The sequence below is a fragment of the Thalassophryne amazonica genome, chromosome 3, assembly GCF_902500255.1.
Source record: "Thalassophryne amazonica chromosome 3, fThaAma1.1, whole genome shotgun sequence".
NCBI lineage: Eukaryota > Metazoa > Chordata > Actinopteri > Batrachoidiformes > Batrachoididae > Thalassophryne > Thalassophryne amazonica.
Genome location: NC_047105.1, coordinates 132,240,070 through 132,262,411, shown reverse-complemented (window position 1 = coordinate 132,262,411; position 22,342 = coordinate 132,240,070). Strand labels below are relative to the sequence as shown.

General features: G+C 43.7%; 1 long non-coding RNA gene across 1 annotated transcript; it reads right to left on the bottom strand.

Moving 5' to 3' along the window:
- Window positions 1–8,489: 8,489 nt before the first annotated feature.
- On the bottom strand, window positions 8,490–11,025 carry LOC117507633. Its single transcript, XR_004559801.1, has 3 exons — window positions 10,999–11,025; window positions 10,394–10,503; window positions 8,490–8,518 (listed from the first exon to the last, which is right to left on the bottom strand). It is a non-coding gene; the product is annotated as an uncharacterized LOC117507633 (long non-coding RNA).
- Window positions 11,026–22,342: the final 11,317 nt, after the last annotated feature.

Here is a 22,342-nt window from a genome sequence, read left to right as displayed (position 1 = left end):
TATATCTTTTAATGTTGAATAATGCACTAATTCTGAGGTTTTGTAACAAACACAGACAGATCGCAAAGGATTCTGGGTAAAATGTGCCTCTGCTAAACACTGATTGGTTCAGTCATTCATTATGTAAACCAACATGTTAATGTGATGTGTGTTGGTGTTTACAGATAAATGTGCTTTTGTAAAATATTCCATTGTTTTATTTGTAAAAACTGGCATTTTTACGGAGCTCTGGAAGTGTCATCATAAAATGTTTTGCATGTGGAGAGAATGTGTGCACGTTTTATGATGTTGTGCGCGCATTTTATTGTAAAACGTGCACTCAATATTGTCTTGACACATAAATGTTGGCTATTCGCCCTATTGACGTTTCAAATCCCGCAAAACCTCGGAGAGGTCGCCGCGCTGCGAGATCTCAGTAACATTGAGAACTGCATTGAGACGCTCTGATCACGCTGCACTTTAACCGTCCGCTGCACACAGACAACACCATTAACATCGCAACATAAAACTATTGATATTGTGCCTAAAACTCTCGTGAATAGATTCTCTGGTTTATAGACATTGTTATTGTGTTTATTTTATGTAAACATGCAAGGATCACAGGCTGTCTCTCCGTTATTTTCAATGGGAGCTGCTGTGAGCTACAATCACTTCCTGTTCATGTCGTTCTGGAGGAAAGTGAAGTTTGCTCTTTGATTATTGTTCTTTACAACACTGTTTGTCCTCTTTGTTCCAGACTAATGTATATAATATGTCTGAAATTTGGTTTGCGTTTATTAAATTCCATGCAGATTAAACGTATCAGACGCGGATTATTTGTTATAGGTTTAGCAGGTTTTCAGGGAATCATGCAGCAGTCTCTTATTAGCGTGATGAATAGCATAAAAAATACATTTTTGTAGTATAATATTCATTTACAACTGTCACCGTGTTGACTGCAGTGACTCTGGCACACAAGGGATTATAGGATCCGTCAATAGGGCGAATGAACAGTAGATGGCAGTAGAGACCTTGAAAACTTGCCAAAACATTCCAGATAATCCATGTCTGCTACATTTACGATGCGTGGAATTTAATAAACGCAGACACAATAACAACATCTAGAAACCCAGAGAATATATTCACAAGAGTTTTAGGCACTAGAGTTTAATGCTGTTGTCCGTAGAGCCTGATCAGTGTGTTTCAAATGCATTTCTCATGTCGTGAACGTACTGAGATTACCCTATCCTACCCATAATGCACTGCTGGACACAGCATATATCCACACTAAAACCTTAAAAATTAGCGCATTACTTTAAAACTAAAACATATTTCACTTTATAAAACTTCAGACATGACATTAATTTAAATAACTTGTCCGACATTAGTTTGGTTAAAAGTTGAACCATAAGTTAAAAATGTATGCCTCTGGATGACTTGGGTGATATTGCCCGTATATCAGTATGGGGTTAAAAGAAATGAGTTTTTAATTTTTTTGGAACCAGTTCTCCTTTGCCTGCAGAGGATAGAGTGGTTTCTTCTTAAAGCAGCTTTTTTCTGTTTTGCAGAGGGTAGAACTACGAAACATTTAACAGGTTGGTGCTCAACTGATTTTAAGTTCTACAAATATTTGTAGCTGTTCAGCTTTATTTACCATGTTATCAGTCTAAAAATTATCAGACAAAATGTTATTGCAAGATAATTAGTCCGATGATGGTTTTTAAAGTTATCTAAAAAAAAAAATCCGATAATGAAAACATTATCTTCGATAATTATTGGATTATCGGAACTGTGCCCACCACTGGGCAAGTGTTAGCTTTTTAAATACTTGAAAGACCCTGGAATCATCCAGAGGATTTAGTGCTGCTATAACAGACCGATGCAGCAGGTGGCAGCAATGTAACAATAAGCATGCCTGCTGCTGTTACATGCAACAAAAGAAAGATTTGATTGTTTTCTCTACAGGGACACATTTTGAGAAAAAGCACATTTCGTGTCAAAGTTTGCTTTTTATAACGAAATAAACAGTAATTTGCCTGTTTGCCCTCTTTAGACTAGTCACAGTATTTCTTAGTTCTGCCCCTTTTTGTTTTTCTCACGCATTATTGTTTGTCTAGAACACATCACGTTATTCAGTTAATTTTTCTGTCACATACTTATCTTGCTTTGCACCACTTTTGTTTTGTCCTCCTGCACACTTTTGCCTTTCTTCTCTCTTCTTTGTTCACTTAACCACACCTCTTTCCAGAACCTTCCACAGACCTGCTTCACATCAACCTGATTAGTTTGCTCCTCTTTAAAACCCTCACATTTCCACCACTCACTGCCCGATTGTTGACTTTGTTCACTTTCTCGGTTCTTGTCCAGTTTGCTCTTGTGTGTTTTGACCTTGCTTTTGTGCTCTGACCTCCGCCTTGCCGTAGCCTGAACTCCGCCTGTATTTTGACTCTGCCTTTGTTTTGCCTGCTTTATACCTCCACACCATGTGAACAAACCCTGCCTGGTTTATGGACCACGTCCCAGCCTTTACCATGTCTGACTACCTGTGTACTGAACCCAATGCCTGGTTTCAAGCCCTGACAAATTTGATATATTGTAAGAAGCACTTGGTGTGCCATGTCAGTATTAGTCATGCTAATACCAGCATACAGACCACTGGTTAAAGTCACCAAACCAGTTCAGAAAGAGGTAAGTGTGGCCTGTAGAGGCACTTCAGGACCCCTTTAACACCACAGACTGGAAAGTGTTCAAGCAAGCTACCTCCCACAACTCCACCATCGACCTCCAGGAGTACACGGACTCTGTCACTGCCTACATCACCAAATGCACTGATGTTGTAATGGCCCTCAAGACTTGCTATTCAAGCCAGTCAGAACCTGTGGCTGACAGGAGAGGTCTACAGGATTCTGTAGGCTCGGAACACTGTGTTCAAAGCAGGAGACTGTTGTGGGCTGGGGAACTGGTCTGGGGTTTCTGTGTTTATCTCCCCCTCCCTTCTGTCTTTTCCTGCCAGCGGAGCGGATTGGCTTCACCTGTGACTGCAAGACTCCAGCTTCAATTTAAGCCTGGGCTGGACTGGAGGACGTCGCGAGATCTTTCCATCCATGGAAGTGGTAACCTGGCCTCCTAAGTAGTATTACAGTCTCCTGCTCATTTTTTCCTAGCGTCTCCCTGGTGTTTTCTGTGTTTACTCATGTCTGCGTTTTTGTCTTTTGCAATCCGCAGCCGCCACCTGCTCCACTAGCTCATTTGGTAGCCTGCACCTGTGACCTGTCCGCCAATGATTCCACCTCCTGGTCTCCACCTCATCCACAGCATTTGCACATTCTTAATAACAGATACAGATACTTTGTCATTGTAACCAGTACAACAAAAGGTAAGATGCAAGCCTTTCAGTGCAAATTTTCTCATATCAAAGTCAAAGTGAACTTTATTGTCAATCAAGCCATGCAACAGTACATTACACAGAAGACTGAAATTGCGTTTCCTCAAACTCCAAATGTGCAGTAACAGAGGCTAAATTAGACAGACAACTAAATATAAACTCTACATGAGATATCACTAGGACATAAAATGCAAATAATATCAGTAACAGAACAACAATCAACACAACATGTAGACAACAGTGAGCATACATTTCCAGGGCTGTCATAGTGTTGCAGAATGTAGTAAGTTGAGGTATGTTACTGGAGTGCAATCGTACTGAGTAGGTACAATGTGGCAAGAGTGCAGAGTAGCAGCATGGAGATGAATAAGTTTGTAAACTTTTTGTTTTTTGTGCAAAGGAATGTGCATAAAAGTAGTTTGGTCTGTAGTGTGTGTGGTGGGGGGGTTATTTTCTTGCTTTTGGGAGTGAGTTTAGCAGTCTGATGGCCTGTGGGAAAAAGCTGTTGCTGAGTCTGGTGGTCCTGCAGTGCATACTGCTGTAGCGCTCGCCAGATGGTAGGAGGGTAAACAGTTTGTTTGAGGGGTGGGTAGGGTCTTTGATGATGTTGATGGCTCTTCTGTGGCAGCGGGATGGGTACAGGTCCTGTATGGATGGTTGGGCTGACCTTGTGAACTTTTTCTGCTGTTCTCACCACTCTCTGTAGCACTTTCTGGTCAGCAACATGGCAGCTGCCATACCAGACTGAGAGACTGCTGGTGAGGATGCTCTCAATGGGACCCCTGTAGAAGGTGGTGAGTGCTGAAGGGAGGAGACTGGCTCTCCTCATCCTGCATAGGAAGTGGAGGCGTTGCTGTGCTTTCTTGACAAGGGAGGTGTTGGTTGTTCATGTCAGGTCATCAGTGATGTGCACCCTCAGGAACCTGGTGCTTTTCACTGATTCCACAGCACTGCCATTGATGGTGAGAGATGTGTGAGGCTTGTGATTCTTCCTGAAGTCCACCGTTATTTCCTTTGTTTTGTTGACATTGAGGTGCAGGTTGTTGATGTCACACCAGTTGATGAGATGGTGTACCTCCTCTCTGTAGACTGAGTCATCATTGTTGCTGATGAGGCCCACTACTGTTGTGTCATCTGCAAACTTAATGATGTGGTTTGCGTTGTGTCTGGCACAACAGTCATGGGTCATCAGGGTGAAGAGCAGAGTGCTCAACACACATCCCTGGGGGACCCCTGTGTTCATGATGGTGGTCTGTGAAGAGTTTTTGCCAACTCTTACTGTCTGTGGTCTGTTGGTGAGAAAGTCCAGTAGCCAGTTGCAGAGTGGGGTGCTGATGCCTACCCACCCAGAAACCAAATGTTCTTTGAATGTTCATTGAACGTTTGCATGAGAACGTTTGCAAACGTGGCATGAACACTGCATGAACATCATATGAACAAAGAATGAGGACAGGTAATGTTTGCATGTGAACATTCAATGAACATTATACAAACGTTCACAAGTGTTCACAAACACCAAATGAACAGTTGCAGCAGAACATTAAATGAACATTTGTAGAGTGTTCGCATGCGAACATTACCTGTCCTCATTCTTTGTTCATATGATGTTCGTGCAATGTTCTTGCTCAGTTACCTACAATTTTTGATTGTTCCTATTGAGAACTAAAAAAAAATAAGTAAAACAAACTTTATAAATGTTTTAAAATTCAATAGGTTTTATTTCAATAGTGACTTGCAATGTGGAATTATATTGTGGAACATATAAAATAAGTAATGGACAAACTTTTGAAATGACTTAATTGATAAAGGAATTCATCTTTACAGAATTAAACATCATTGCTCAAAAAGCACATAAAATGAAAAATTTTCAATGTTACAAAACATTTCTTAAGCGGTAAACCACAAACGCTACTCCAAAAAAATGTTCAGATATAAGAATAACTCTTCTAGAATTAATAATGAAACCTTAAAAAAAATAATAATAATAATTCATCTATTTATCTACATACAACCAATAATACACATTTTAGGAGCAAAAATAAATTCAACTGAAACATAAATCACCACTTCAAACAAAAACTACAACAATCTTTTAGACATCTACATACAATTAATAAAAGTCATACTTAAGAGCAAAACTGTGGACAGTTTTAACACAAACATTACTATCAATAAATTCCCTGAGAAAATTCCTATGGAAGTTTTTAATCGCAGATTTGAAGACTCAGTATGACATTAGTCAGTTAGCGAAACTGAACAGTTTAACACAAACATATTACAATCAATAAATTTCCTGAGGAAATTCACGATGAAAAAAATATACAAAAATACAAAATTATTAATTTAAATTAATGTTTAATCCCCAAATAAAAAGGTTCTCTGGAGGTAAAATTAAATTTTATCAAAAATATTCCATGTACAATGCAAATTAAGTAATGCTACTAATCTGACCATAAGCTTTGATATTATAGAATATAAACCCCGATATCATAAAATACCCTCAGCCGTATGTGCAGTCTTCTTAATAATTATTTAATTGGAATCTATATGTATACAGGTGGGGCCAAAAGTTTACATACCCTGGCAGAAGTTTAGTTTTTTTTTTTGGCCATTTTTCAGAGAATATGAACAATAACACAAACTTTTTTTTCGCTCATGGTTCATGGTTGGGTGAAGCCATTTACCGGCAAACAACAGTGTTTACTCTTTTCAAATCATAATGACAACACAAACTACTCAAATTAACCTGATCAAAAGATTACATACCCCTCTTCTTAATACCATGTACTGCCTGTCTTTTGTGGTGGTTGTGGATGAGGCTCTCTGAGGGTAAAGCTGCCACTGAATGGTTTGGACTTTATTTACATCAATTATGAAGAATACAAACAATATGGCACTCTATGGTAAATCTGCATGAACAGTTCTGAAAAACTGAGTGAGTGTGCAAGAAGAAGAAGAGTGAGGAAAGCCACCAAGACACCCAGAAGTTATAGGCTTACGTGGCTGTGATTGGAGAAATTATGCACAGTTCAAGCTTTGCATTTTGTATCACCAGTTATCCATCTTCATGATGAAGTTGTATAGAGGAGGATTTTCTTAAAAAAGAAGACCTGAACCTTCAGCTACAAATTGCCAGAAGATACACCTGAGATGCCTGGATTTGATCTGTTTTGGTGAAAGAAAATCCTTCTGTGCTCTACTCCACTATGAAGCTAAGAGTAGTGATGCAAAATGCAAAGCTTGCACTGTGCACAATTTCTCCAGTCACAGCCACGTAAGCCTATTAACTTCTCCTAAGTTGTCTGGGTGTCTTGGTGGCTCCTTGTAAATCACTGCAGAGGTGTTATCAGGTTGTGAAAACAGTGTTTTCAGTTTTCAAAGTGTTTTTCAGTAGCTTGTACATAATATATGATAGACATGTTAGATTTACACAGAAATGAAGCTGTTTTGAAGTGGATTCTGCCATGTTGGATTCGCAGCCAGAGACCAGACGTCACGGTGCCTCTCTACTGTGACTGCCCCCCCCCCCCCCCCCCAAAAAAAAAAGATTTGCAAGATTGTTAGTTTTTCAAACCTGTAATCTGGGTCAGGAAAAAGTTCAGGATGGTCCCGTCTATACTTCTTCGATTCTGCTCGGACAGGACATCTTCGGATTATGGCACAATTGTAGAAATAATGGTAGTACTGTCCATTGATGTGATTTTTATTGCAGTTGCCATGACAACTCTAAATTTGTGGCACGTCCCTGGCAATTGACAGTTCCTGACTTGTCCTGGCTGCCAAAGATAAACAGGAGCCGTAGCGTTCAAGCCGCCCCTGACAATGACTGTTACTGTATACTTCCCTTGTTCCATTCCAGGGGTGTATGCAGTTAAGGTATTGATTAGGGCATTCCTCTGGTGCCTGGTTCCCTCGTCCTCACCATCAAGTCTGTCATTAGTACTCTTGAGCTGCAAGTTGAAAATTTCCTTTGTTAGTCATAAGCAATTATATACATTTTTCTGTTCAGATATTGTATAATTTGAGCTACATGGTCATAACTGGTATTCAACTCAGCACCTTATTGGACAGGCCCTATATTTTTAACAAGCTGTTTATATTGCTTCCAGAATTTTCTCAATTTAGTTATCAATTAGGTATACCACACAGGTGAAAGCAGATCAGACAAAAATGATTAATCCTCTGTACCCACTGTTATTTGTGTAAAGGACTTTTCACACCACATGCTTTGGAAGCATCAGAGGCGCCACAAATCGGTCTAGAAAGTATTTTCAATGAAACGCGTTGCTTTTTAGAGGCGTCTGAAGCGTCACGTCAAAAGCCGAGCTAAACCATCGCTTCTGCCGGGAGTGTGCACATTCCTGCTTGTCAACAGGCTGACGTGGTAAAAGTTCAACCCAATCCAACTTTTGCCGCTCTGAACTGTGACAAAGCTTCACACTGTCCAAAAGAAACAATGTGTCGGGTCCAAACATGGAAGACTAGCGGCAGAAACCACTGATGCCTACAAAACAGGAAGGTGTCACAGGACTGCTCATTTATACAGAGCAGTTTTCTGAAGAAAAATCCTTGCAAATGTTTTTTTTAAACCTCAAAAGTAATTTGACTGCTGTATTAAAGCTTTTTCGTGGTTCATCGACGCACATACAACATGGCGATCACTCAGCTTTCCTCTGGAGAAAGAAAAAAAAAAAAAAAAAAAAACATCTGAGCAAAAGTCTCCGCCCCCTTGCCACACGGAGTCGGGGGCGTTGACGCGACGCGTTGCCTGATGCGTATAAAGCATGCAATGTGAAAGGCTTTAGTTACCGTATTTCCATAAATACAGCATGTTTCATAATATACTGTGTAAAAAATGAAACGGCAAAACTTTATTAAGGTGATGAGGATCTAACAAACAGAAAACACATTAACTCACTTCTTTGAGTGACTTTACTGGAAGGCCCATTACTTCCAGGCACTGCTTGGAATTGTTTCAAGCCCACACTTCTGGTTTAGCTGGCCATTCTTCAGATGATCATCTTAGCAGCGTCCACATTGTTCTCTCTCCTGGTATGTCTGGGAACCGACACTTTCAGGGACAGTCCAAGGATGCAGTGCACCAACTCTGTCATTTAGCTGTTTGATACTGTGAATGATGTCATTCTGCTTCTCCTGGAACACAAAATGTATACAGATCCATATGTTACAACCTTAATACAGAAGTTCTCACTTTACATTAAATCCTATGCTTCACAAAGGATTAAACCAATGCTGTTGACCTTTCATCTTCAGTACGGACAAATCTGTGAATGAACTGAGTGATGAAAGTAAGTAGGTAAGTAAGTCCCTTCGGCTGCTCCCTTGTTTGCACTCGGGGTCGCCACAGCAAATCTGAGGTGGATCTGCATGTTGAATTGGCACAGGTTTTACGCCGGATGCCCTTCCTGATGCAACTCCACATTACATGGAGAAATGTGGCAGGGGTGGGATTTGAGCCCGGAACCTTTTGCACTGAAACCAAGCGCATTAACCACTTGGCCACCACTCAGTGATGAAAGTGAGCCATGGAGGAAAAAAACAACAACAACAACAAAAAAACAAACAAACTTGAAAGATCTTGGCAAGGCCCTGATGGTTGGTCAGGTGGTTGTCCCCCAGAAAAATGTGAAATCTCAAATGCATTCTGGTTAGTGCTGTAGGTATCAATTATTTTAGCAGTCAAGTATTCTATCAATTATTCTGGCGATTAATCGAGTAATCGGATAAAAAGTACTTTTGCGTTTTAAACAACGTCAATGGGCTGTCTATAAACAATGACACAATGTCACTGTCATTTTGCTGAAATGGCGATGGGATGTAGCCTTCTATTTTGTTTTGTCCAATTTGTAAAAATTAACCAAGTTTTTTTTTTTTTTTAAATAAAGGTTGATGGACTGGGTCCCTGCGTGATTTTTTTATCCCTCTTTCTCTTCAGCAGATGCATTTCAGCTGGAGGTTGAACATGCAGCATCGCAGTCAGTTTTTTATTATTTAAGTTACCGTGTTCGTGAAGTGTTGTGTGTTGCCCAAAAACGCATCATTAAAAAGTGAAACACTCAGTGTGAGTCTGAGGTAAACACAGAAGAAAGAGTGGACTTCTGCTGTTTGTCAATGTAGCCGGGGACAGAGCTGTGACTCGCCCGGTCTGAGAGCTCCTCACGCTGGGCAGAGAGAGACAGCAGCTGGCCACCGGGTCAATAGTCCCTCCCCACGTAGAGCAGAAAAATAGACAAACACACTGCTTCGCTTTAAATGCACAGTAAGTCTATTTCAGATGATCAGTATGGACCATCTTTCTCTTAAAAGGCTTTATTTTACTCTGTGTCACGTTGGAAAGCGGTAGCTATCGTTGCTAATTTGATTAGCTGTTATGCTCGCCTTTTGTTTTTTTTTCTGCGGATGTTGCAGCGCCACACACAGGCCTGACATATGTGCTACAACATTAAACGAAGCTTCGAGGCACAGAATTTGCCTCAAACATTTTTTGATATTTTTTGAAATTATTCAAGACTCATCGTTTCAGCCCTAATTCTGGTGCTTTCTCAGGTCTATTTACCCACCAAAAGAATCTCAAAAAATTTTTTTTTTTTTTTGGACAGATCACTTTTCCCACACCAGATAAGGTGGTAAACCTCAGTAGTATAGCATACAAGTCCTCCTGTTTCAAGTGTATGGTACCATAGACAGTATGCACACACTATGCAAATGAAACATTATGCAAGGGACATAGAAACTGAGTTTTTATAAAAGGAATTCTGTAACTTTATATCAGCAATAAATAAACATGTCAATTAAGTAACAAGACCTGTAAATTATTTCTTTAAATAAGGAAAGTTAGTATATACAACTTCATTACTGGCAGATTTTACTGTATTTTCAAATTATATCCCAAATAGAACAGAATATTTCTTGCCAGAAATTTTGAATATTTTGCTTGCTGAATGTGAATTTTTAGAATCTTCTGGCACAAGACACTGAACAATCTTATTTAACCATTATAGTACAAACCTCTGGATAAGGATCAGGCTGATGTGAATCAACTGAAGGCAGACACTCAACCGACTGGTCAGATGGAGGATTCAGTGATTTAACAACTCTTAAGGCAGCAGGCATGGTTACTGTGGTGGGGAACAAACAATGATCGAAAATATTATCAAACTTATCTTTATAAAGTCTCTTTCTGGGCACTGACATTACTTAAACTTAAAGTAATGTAATGAGTATATATATTAGTCATGGTCATAAAAAGTTATGTATATTTTAAATTTAGCATTTATTTAAGCAAATTAGTCCCTTTGAGATCGAGACCTCTTTTATAAGTGACCTGGACAGTTATAAAATTTCCAATTCACCCAACCTGCATGTCCTTGGAAGTGAGATGCCCACACACACCTTACTGACACCTTTAGGCTTCTGGCTTAATATCAGAATAAATTAAAACATGGACAAAATATGAATTAGGCCTGTGCCTCTCTGTGGCTAACGTTAGCTCCGTGCTAGTCAAAAATGTGCTGGTTTGGTTCTCATTAGTCCATGTCTGGCATAATCAAGCTTCAAGCAAGTTCTGTCTTTTCTGTCTAAAATGGGTTTGTGCTCACATCAGGTTCCGTTACCTCGTGATGACTGTAGGAAGGCCTCGCCATTTGAAGCTAGCTGCTAACTCGTGGTTGTGTTGGTTTTCTGTGATCCAGTCGATGATCTTCCAGCGTTAGTCTCCTCTTCTGCTCTCAGTGGTCTCTTAATCGTAGTATAGAGACTGAACAGGCAAATTAACGTCTTGAACATAAACTTTTATTTGCCAAAAAAGAGCGGAGAGCATGCAGCACTGTTAGTTAGCCAACTTGTGTTCTTCTTTGTTAAACAGCGGGTTTTAACCCAACTCGGTGCACCACTGCCACCAACTGTTTGGTGGAGAGCACTACAAGCTTTTTTTTTTTTTTTTTTTTTTTTTTTTTTTTTTTACCAGAATGAGAATGTTGCATTTTACATTCAGAAATGATTGTATCCAGGTGTTATAATGTATACAATGTACATGTTTTACCCTGGATAATTATAATATCATGCCTCACTGAAAACATGAATTGAGCAGCTGAAATTAAAGGAATCAGAAAGGAAGAAATATGTTGTTATGGTAATAATTCCCACCAAACACTGTTAGACTGTGACATGTGACTATTCATCTCATGTTCAGCATGTTTGTTTAAAAACATGTCTGATAATGTTTGAACTGCAAGTTGTGAAGTGACCAGTAAAAAATATTATTTGTCTATGAGCTGTTTTATTTAAATGTCAATGTTTCCTGCTCATGCATGTTGAAAACATTATGTTGTAAATCAATTTTAATACCTTTAATGTATTTTTCCTTATTTCCAAAAATGCTAAAGATATTATGCTTTTAGAAAATATGGCAAAATGTATGTAACTCAGGTCTGTCGGACTTCTGGATAATAAGCTGCCATTGCAGTCTGTTTCCATAAAAAAACATATTTCAGTAGCTGACAATCACAGTCTGTAGTGATGTAAATTTTTTATTGCAAAAATAATATTCCAATTAACAGAGTGCATGTTTATGCAAGTTGCCCCAAGACATGTTTCTGAGTTAGCTCTGTCAGTTTATCACAGTAATCTTGAAATTATACGAGGGTAGGCTGAAAAGTTCTAAGGCTCACTATAATGCAGTTAATGCATTACTCCTTCATGGGGAGCCTTAGAACTTTTCAGCCTACTCTCGTATATTCAGTAGGTCTGAATAAATCATAAATCGACATATTATTGGTTACCATGAGTGTTGAAATCATTTCCTATTGTTCATTCTACCTATGTTTGCACCCATAATTTAAATGGAGTCCAACATTAACTTTCTGTAGGCAGTAAATGATATTTAATGTTTTCCTGTAATATGAAATTTTACAAAATAATTGTAATAATTAAATAGTAATTTAATTTATACTTTTATTTAGAGGCAAGCTTTACACATACAACATGAACATTATGTGAATGTTCGCAAACACACTGAACATTAAGCATACATTCTATAAACATTTGATTGATTTTTGCAAATGTTTGCTTACATGTTTGTCTAATGTTTGCTTTCATGCAAACATTAGACAAACATCACGAACATTATATGAACATTTGCAAACTTGCTGAACAGTAAACAAACATTATATGAACATTTGTTTGATGTTTGCAAATGTTCGCTTCCGGGTGGGTAGAGCACTCAGTTTGTTCACCAAGTGTTGTGGGATGACTGTGTTGAAGGCAGAGCTGAAGTCAATGAACAGTATCCGCACGTAGCTGTCTTTGTTCTCCAGATGAGTCAGGTTGAGGTGAAGTGCTGCTGCTATGGCATCATCAGTGGAGCACTTGGGACGATACACAAACTGGAATGGGTCAAAAGTGGTGGGTAGGCTGGCCTTTCAAAGCACTTCATCACAATGGGAGTGAGTGCTATGGGCCGGTAGTCATTCAGGGTTGTTGCTGGAGATTTCTTGGGTAGCGGTATGATGGTGGTGGCTTTGAAGCATTCTGGTATGATGGCTTGGTTCAGAGAGATGAAGATATCTGTGAGAACATCTGTGAGTGAGTCAGCACAGTCTCTAAGCAGTGGTGGTGTTGTTTTCTTCAAAATGACTGAAGAAGACATTGAGTGAGTTAAGAAAGTCTGTGCTGTCCTCGCAGGGTGGGGGGGTGGGCCTATAGCCTGTTACTGACTGAATGCCTTGCCATAGGCATCTGGGGTCTTTTGTGTCAGTGAAATGTCATTGGATTTTCTTGGCTGCTCTCATGCCCCGGTTCAAGTTGGCCCTCGCTGATCTGAGGGCTTCCTTGTCTCCAGACTTGAAAGCAGTGTTCCGTGCTCTCAGGAGCTCACGCACCTCCCTGGTGAACCAGGGTTTGTCGTTTGCCCTTGTGGTGATGTGTTTTATGACAGTCACATCTTCCATGCATTTGGATATGTAGCCTGTCACAGACTCACTGTATTCCTTTATGTTGACATGCTGGTTGGAAGTGGCGGCCTCTCTGAAAACATTCTATTCTGTGCGATCAGAACAGTCTTGTAGTGCTGAGGTGGCCCCCTCTGGCCAAGTTCTAATCTGTTTCACAGAAGGTTTGCACCTCATTAGCAGTGGTGTGTAGGCTGGAATGAGCCTGATAGAGAGGTGATCTGAGTTTCCCAGGTGGGGGTGGGGAACAGCTCTGTATGCCTACTTAACATTAGTATACACCTGGTCAAGAATGTTTTCTCCCCTTGTTGCAAAATCCACGTTTGTGATAGTGAGGGAGTACTGTTTTCAATTTGGCTTGATTGAAATCACCCACAATTATGTTGGCAGCGTCCGGATTTGAGTCCTGCATTGAGCTCACAGACTGATACAGTGTAGAGAATGTGTCCCATGGATGCCCTCAGGGCCCCAACTGTTTCTTCTGGTAAATGGTGTAAATGAACCGTGATCTGCGCTGATCATGAGTGGAGCAGAAAGCTGCATTTTCTGTTCATGCCACCTTGTGTGCACAGTGTGTTAGCAAAACTTTTGTTGAACTTACCCCACATAGTTCAGTATAATACAACAAGTAATGTGAAACAGCAAAATGTTAAAATTAATAAATAATAATCGAAACATACAAAACAAAAAAATACCATCACTAACAAAAACCAGCACATGCCTGACAGACCAAGCACAGTTGCTTCCTGGAACACAGAGCTGGGTTTTAGTGAATGCACAGGCAGAACTGAATGTACACAGGACATATTTCTGTTCATATCATCATCATCATCATCCTCATCATCATTGTTTTCTGCTGCTTATCCAGGTCCTGTGCATGGTGCCAGTAGAACAAGCATCTCAACCCACTCTTCCCTGTCTTTGGCCAAGTCCTCTAACACCAGCTGGGAAATATCATCAATCCAGCATGTCCTGGGTCTTCTCCTGTATCTCCTCCCAGTTGGACGTGCCTGAAAGACATCCATATGGAGATGACCACGGGGCATCCTCACCAGATGCCTGAACCACCTCAAATGGCTCCTTTCGATGCTGTACTCCAAGTCCCATTGGGATGCTTCTTGCCTCATCCACAGTGTAAGCCCTGACAGAGGAATTTAATTTCCACCGCTCGCATCCACTATCTTGTTCTTTCAGTCATTATCCAAAGTTCACAGGTGAGAACAGGAGCATAAGCTTACTGGAAAATTGACAGTCTTGTCTTCTGGCTCAACTCTTTCTTCACCACAACAGCCCAGTACAGCGTCTGTAAAGCATCAGATGCCACCCCAGTCCTTCTCTCCATCTTATGCTCCAGCTTACCCCCACTCATGAACAATATCCAGAGATACCTAAATTCCTACACCTTGGGAAATAACTCTCCCCTGACCCAGAGTGGACAATCTATCCTTTTCTGACAGAGGACCATCGTCTCAGACTTGAAGGTGCTGATTCTCATGCTCATCCCAGTCAAACCTGGTTTAGAGGTTCTGACCGAGCACAGGGAAGTTTAGTTGTCATGCACTTGTGATTCATCACCCTGGGAAGGGACAGCAGCAGCAAACAATTAAGACACCCTGTTTTCAGCCATTCTTTCACTCTCCTTAAAAGACTGTTCGGCTCATTTTTGTCTCCTTGATGGTTCACTGGTTCAGTGATTCACTTGGACAATATATTTTTTTCTGTGTTTTTATAGGCTTTCTACAAACATGTCTAAAGCCCAACAACTGAGAGACATGTTGAAGCTGCGCCTAACAGCTGATGATGAAAAAATATTTGAGTTATTTGAAGGAACGATCGCAGACTATGAGGGAATGATCGCAGACTATGAAGGAATGATCACAGACTATGAAGAAGAAATTCATCAGTTAAAAGAAGAGAATAAAGGAGGGAAAGTGCTGGATGCTGTGTTTAATCCTTAAGTTCACCTGTACAGAACAGGTTTGTTCACTAAACTTTGTTTGTTTTGATTATTCCCCATAACATGTTGTTCTGACTGTCAAATATTTTGCCATATTGTCAATATTAGCACAACAGGATGAGAATGAGTTTATGAAAAAGATGTGTCAAATTCTGATATGTTATGAGAAACCTTTGGATCATTTGTTGCTCAGGGAAAGTGAAGTCACAATCTTTTGTGTTGCCACTCCTTTTGTTGCAGCTCAGCAGCAATTTTGAATTCAGAAATTAACAAATGTAACTGAAAGAATTCTGAATGTGTATTGTGGGCATGTAGAGGTTTGGTTTTGATGTTTGGTCAACATCAATAACTTATACGCGGATAAGAGCAGCTCTGGTTACAAGTAGAATCATAATTAACTTTGGTACACAGAAATTATTAATCATAGCAATATTAAAGCAACATCACTTCAGCAAATACAAATGCATTATTTTCTATTGCTACCATTAAAAACCCAAACACTAACATATATGAACAAAACTTTTCCTTACGAACTTTGTAGCATTAAATCCCAGCTTTGCTACCACGCAAACTATGTTTGCCCTAATAGTGGATAGGTGGAAGTGTGTAGATTTGTGAGGTTGTAATAGAGAGAGTGGGGGAAAGAGAGGCTGGCCAAAATGGTCTAGCTGATGTTCCTCAGAATGCAAGTGATATTTATCATCTTGTTTTTTTTTCCTGAGTAACCATTTATTTCACACAGTCATTCCAGCTGTACCAAAGGATCCTCTGAAGAGAACTAGTACCAAAGACATCCAGTCGTCACCTTAGGTCAGTGGTTAGCGGGAGAGACTAGTCCCTGGGCAGAGTGTGGGAGTTTCAGCACAAACCATTCAGAGGATGGGGGTTTCAGCGGAAACCATTTTAAACCAGTATGCCTGCTCGGTGGTGAGCAGTGACTGCAGTCAGGGCAGACAGGCGAGGGTGCCTGTGATCAACAAAAACAAGCATAACTCAAAGTTCTTGTTCAACACGGTGGCAACACTTATTCATGGACAGCCACCTGTAAGTTGCTCTCCTTTTACGGCACAAGATTTCTTGGATTACTTCGAGAAGAAAATAGAAGACATTAGGTTAAACATATTCCAGCATGCCTTAACCCAACCACTACACCCTGCTATTGAGGTGGATGCCATTACTGAGGTATTGCCTAGATTTATAGAATTTGATAGTATCTCACTGGGTGTGCTGACAAAACTTGTAATGTCTACAAAAAGAAAAACGTGATTATTTGATCCTATACCAACAAAAGTGTTGAAGGAACTGTGGCCCACTTTTGGGCTGACTGCTGGTGTACATGTGTGTACATAAACATGCAGCAAAAATGACAATAGTATTCACAAAAACGCATGGCATAAAAATACTCATAAGTCAAGTTATACTAGGCCTATTAACAAAATTTAGAAAGTGGTGTAAAGGGTGAAGACTGCAGTTTTAACACGCAGGGAGACTCAGCACATTGGGTGTTACATCCACTTAATTAGGTCATGTGACGTTTGACGCGGAGGTGTGTCAGTGGACTCCAGAGGGTTAAGAACCTGTGGTCCACTCTTGGAACTACTGTGTTGAAAATGATTAATCTGTCATTAACCTCTGGATCTGTTCCTAAATGCTTCAAATCTGCAGTGATTAAACCATTACTTAAGAAACCTAATCTTGACCCTAGTGTATTAAAAAACTATAGACCGATATCAAATCTATTATTTTGCTCTAAAATTCTGGAAAAGGTGGTTTCGGCTCATGGACCACCTTACTGAGAATAATTTGTTGAGCCACTGCAGTCTGCTTTTAGAAAATATCATTCTACAGAGACGGCTCTCACTAAAGTGATGAATGATCATCTGCTTGCATTGGATTCAGACACCACTATGGTTCTGGTGCTGTTAGATCTCAGTGCTGCGTTTGAAACAGTGGATCATCATATTGTACTCGATAGGCTGGAGAATCATTTTAGGATTACTGGGAGTGCCCTTGCATGATTGACATCATATCTGACCAGCCGTTCTCACTGTGTTTTGTACAGTAACACTACCTCTGTCTTTAGTGACATGAAATTTAGGGTTCCACGGTCGTAGACCCCTTGCTTTTCTCCCTTTATATAGCACCCCTTGGGCACATATTGCAGTGTTTTGGGATTACCTTTCATTGCTATGCTGATTATACTCATTTGTACATGCCGATAACTCCTGGTAATCTCATCCACATAAATCCTTAGAAGATTGCCTTGTATCAGTGAAAAGCTGGATGGCTAGCAATTTTCATACTTTTAACTTACCACCCAGTATACCCCATTGATGGGATATTTCACTTTTTCTCTGAGATACTGATGAGCCAAAATGAGGTGGGTGGCAAGGCGTTAAACTCTGACAGGACTGAAATGATGGTTCTTGGTCCAGTGAGTCATCTGCATTAATTTGACCAGCTAACACTTAGCTTAGGCTCATGTGTCATACATCACACTGACAAAGTGAGGAACCTTGGGGTAATTTTTGATCCTACATTGTCTTTTGACCTCTACATTAGAGATATTACTGTTGGGAAGGTGTCGTAACACGGACCCACAACAGGGGGCGCAAATGAACGGACAATGGATAAGAGAAGGAGTAACAATTTAATGTTGCGAAAGAACACAACGGAATATAAACAAGAGTACTGCCAATCATACACAAGAGGACTGCGGGCAGGCTTGAAGATAGGAGACCTCGGATGAACGAAGAGCCGGGGCCCACACCGCTTCTACCACCAACGGCCTGAAGAACACCGAAGCCGCCAAGCCCTGAGTCCCCAGGTGGTCTCTGTCCTCTGTTGTCGGCCCTGGTACTGCTGGCAGACAGAAACAGAAGGTGGTGAGTGTGAGTCCTCACACCCAGCAACCTTGATTAGTGATTCCTCCGGGAGGGATAACCTCCACCTCCAGGAACGTCTTTACTTGTGAAGCTCCCGTTTGTCCCTCTCCTGGGTCTTCACGGGTTTGCAACTGCACACAGAACAATAATAGATTAATACGTGATCACAGCAGAGAATTACCTCTAATCGTAGAAGATTTCTCGGCGAGGAGGTGGAGTTGCCGTCCGGCCTTTATGGTGATGGTGATGAGATGAATGAGTGACAGCTGGTGTTGAGGATGAGTGACGGCTGTCACTCCCAGTGGTTCTGGCGCCCTCTTGTGCTTGAAGCCCGCACTCCAAGCAGGGCGCCATCTGGTGGTGGTGGGCCAGCAATACCTCCTCTTCAGCGGCCCACACAACAGGACCCCCCCCCTCAACGGGCGCCTCCTGGCGCCCGACCAGGCTTGTCCGGGTGTCGGTGGTGGAAATCGACCAGAAGGGCCGGGTCCAGGATGAAGCTCCTCTTCACTCAGGAGCGTTCTTTGGGTCCGTAACCCTCCCAGTCCACCAAGTACTGAAAACCCCGACCCTTCCGACGGATGTCCAGGAGCCGACGAACAGTCCATGCCGGCTCCCCGTCGATGATCCGGGCAGGAGGTGGGTCGGGTCCAGGGGTGCAGAGCGGTGAGGTGTGGTATGGCTTGAGTTTGGAAACATGAAAAACCGGATGGATCCGCAGTGAAGCCGGGAGTGTCAGCTTCACTGCGGCCGGACTGAGGATCTTGGCGATGGGGAACGGCCCAATGAAACGGTCCTTGAGTTTGTGGGATGTCACCTGGAGCGGGATGTCCTTGGTGGATAACCACACCTCCTGCCCCGGTTGGTATGTAGGGGCCGGGGAACGCCGGCGATCTGCATGGGCCTTGGCCCTCGTCCGGGCCTGTAACAGGGCAGAGCGGGCGGTCCGCCACACCCGGCGGCACCTCCGCAGGTGGGCCTGGACCGAGGGTACCCCGACCTCTCCCTCCACAAGTGGGAATAACGGGGGCTGGTAGCCCAGACACGCTTCAAAGGGGGAGAGGCCGGTGGCAGAAGATACTTGGCTGTTGTGAGCGTACTCGATCCAGGCCAGATGGTTACTCCAGGCCGCCGGGTGCGCGGAGGTGACACAACGAAGAGCCTGTTCAAGGTCCTGGTTCGCCCGCTCTGCCTGGCCGTTCGTCTGTGGGTGATACCCGGATGAGAGACGTACGGTGGCCCCCAGCTCCTTACAAAAACTCCTCCAGACTTGCGAGGAAAACTGGGGACCACGATCCGAGACGATGTCCGACGGTATCCCATGCAGACGCACGACGTGGTGGACCAGGAGGTCTGCCGTCTCCTGGGCCGTCGGGAGCTTCGGGAGGGCCACGAAGTGGGCCGCCTTGGAGAATCGGTCCACTACCGTCAGTATGGCGGTGTTGCCCTGGGACGGCGGGAGGCCCGTGACGAAGTCCAGGCCGATGTGGGACCAGGGGCGATGAGGCACAGGCAGGGGTTGGAGTAGACCCCTGGTCTTGTGATGGTCCGCCTTGCCCCTGGCACAGGTGGTGCAGGCCTGGACGTAGTCCCGGACGTCGGCTTCCAGTGACGCCCACCAGAAGCGCTGCTGGACTACTGCCACGGTCCTACGCACTCCGGGATGACAGGAGAGCTTGGATCCGTGGCAGAAGTCCAAGACGGCAGCCCTAGCCTCTGGTGGGACGTAGAGTCTGTTCTTCGGACCGTCTCCCGGGTCCGGGTTCTTTGCCTGGGCCTCCCGGACGATCTCCTCCACGTCCCAGGTGAGGGTGGCCACGACAGTGGACTCGGGAAGGATGGTGTCGATGGGGTCCGACAACTCGGCCTTGGCCTCCTCTTCGTGCACCCGGGACAATGCATCGGATCATTGATTCCTGGTCCCGGGGCGGTAGGTGATCCGGAAGTCAAAGCGCGCGAAGAACAGGGACCAGCGGGCTTGCCTGGGGTTCAGCCGCTTGGCGGTCCGGATGTACTCCAGGTTCCGGTGGTCCGTAAAAACCGTGAAAGGCCCCGTAGCTCCCTCCAACAGGTGTCTCCACTCTTCTAGAGCCTCCTTCACCGCGAGGAGTTCTCGATTGCCCACGTCATAATTCCGTTCAGCGGGGGTCAACCTGCGGGAATAGTAGGCACAAGGATGGAGAACCTTATCGGACTCCCCGCTCTGGGACAGCACGGCTCCTATTCCTGAGTCTGAGGCGTCCACCTCCACTACAAACTGGCGAGTAGGATCAGGCTGCACCAGAACTGGAGCAGACGAAAATCGGCGTTTCAACTCCCTAAACGCGGCTTCGCACCGGTCCGACCAGGTGAAGGGGACTTTGGTGGAGGTCAGGGCGGTCAGGGGGCTAACAACCTGACTGTAACCCTTAATGAACCTCCTGTAGAAGTTTGCAAAGCCGAGGAACTGTTGCAGCTTCCTACGGCTTTTTGGTTGGGGCCAATCCCTCACCGCCGCAACCTTGGCCGGATCCGGGGCGACGGAGTTGGAGGAGATGATAAACCCCAAGAAGGACAAAGAAGTGCGGTGAAACTCACACTTCTCGCCCTTCACAAACAGCCGGTTTTCTAACAACCGCTGTAGGACCTGACGTACATGTCGGACATGGGTCTCAGGATCCGGGGAAAAGATGAGTATATCATCCAGGTATACGAAGACAAACCGATGCAGGAAGTCCCGCAAGACGTCGTTAACCAATGCTTGGAACGTCGCGGGCGCATTGGTAAGACCAAACGGCATGACCAGGTACTCAAAATGACCTAACGGGGTGTTAAATGCCGTCTTCCATTCGTCTCCCTTCCGGATCCGAACTAGGTGGTACGCATTCCTAAGATCGAGTTTGGTGAAAATTTGGCTCCATGCAGGGGTGTGAACACCGAATCCAAGAGGGGCAATGGGTATCGATTGCGAACCGTGATCTCGTTCAATCCCCTGTAATCGATGCATGGACGAAGTCCGCCGTCTTTCTTACCCACAAAAAAGAAACCAGCACCCATCGGGGAGGTGGAGTTCCGGATCAACCCGGCGGCCAAGGAGTCCCGGATGTAGGTCTCCATTGATTCGCGTTCCGGACATGAGAGGTTGTACAGTCTACTGGACGGGTACTCAACGTCCGGAATCAAATCAATGGCACAATCGTACGGTCGGTGCGGTGGAAGAGTGAGCGCCAGATCTTTGCTGAAGACGTCAGCCAGATCATGGTACTCCCCTGGCACCGCCGTCAGATTGGGAGGGATTTTAACCTCCTCCTTAGCCGTGATCCCGGGAGGAACCGAGGATCCTAAACACTCCCGGTGGCAGGTTTCGCTCCACTGCACCACGGCCCCAGACGGCCAATCGATCCGGGGATTGTGCTTCACCATCCAAGGAAAACCCAAAATCACTCGGGAGGTAGAAGGTGTCACGTAAAACACTATCTCCTCCCGGTGATTCCCAGACACAACCAGGGTCACAGGCTGGGTCCGGTGTGTGATTAGCGGGAGTAGAGTGCCATCTAGTGCCCGTACCTTCAAGGGCGAAGGCAGAGCCACTAGAGGGAGCCCCACTTCCTTTGCCCATCTGCTATCCAACAGATTCCCTTCGGACCCCGTGTCCACCAGTGCTGGGGCGTGAAGGGTTAAATCCCCACTCAGGATTAACACTGGGATTCGTGCTGATTTGCGGGGTTTCCCCGTGCACATGTTATGGCCCACCCTTAGCCCAGTTTCTAAGGACAGGCGTTGGTGTTTGACCGTTTGGGGCAGTCTTTTAACATGTGTTCACATGAGCCACAGTAAAAACATTCCCCGCGGGCCAGTCTCCTTTGTCTGATATCAGATCTCACTTTGGCCCTGCTCGTGTCCATAGCTTCGTCAGCAGGGGGGGCTGTTGCCACATGGAGCCCACTGGCAATGGAGCGTGGGGACGACGTCACCCTTTCAGACCCGGAAGAGAGAGGGACGGCTTGTGCCCGGCCACGCCCCCCGGCCTGCTCCCGACGGTGTTCATTCAAGCGGTTGTCTAAGCATATAACCAGAGTGACAAGCCCGTCGAAAGTCTGCGGTTCGTCCTTAGCCAGTAAATGCTCCTTCAGTACTGGAGACAGTCCGCTTATGAAGGCAGCGCGGAGCGCAACGTCATTCCAACCCG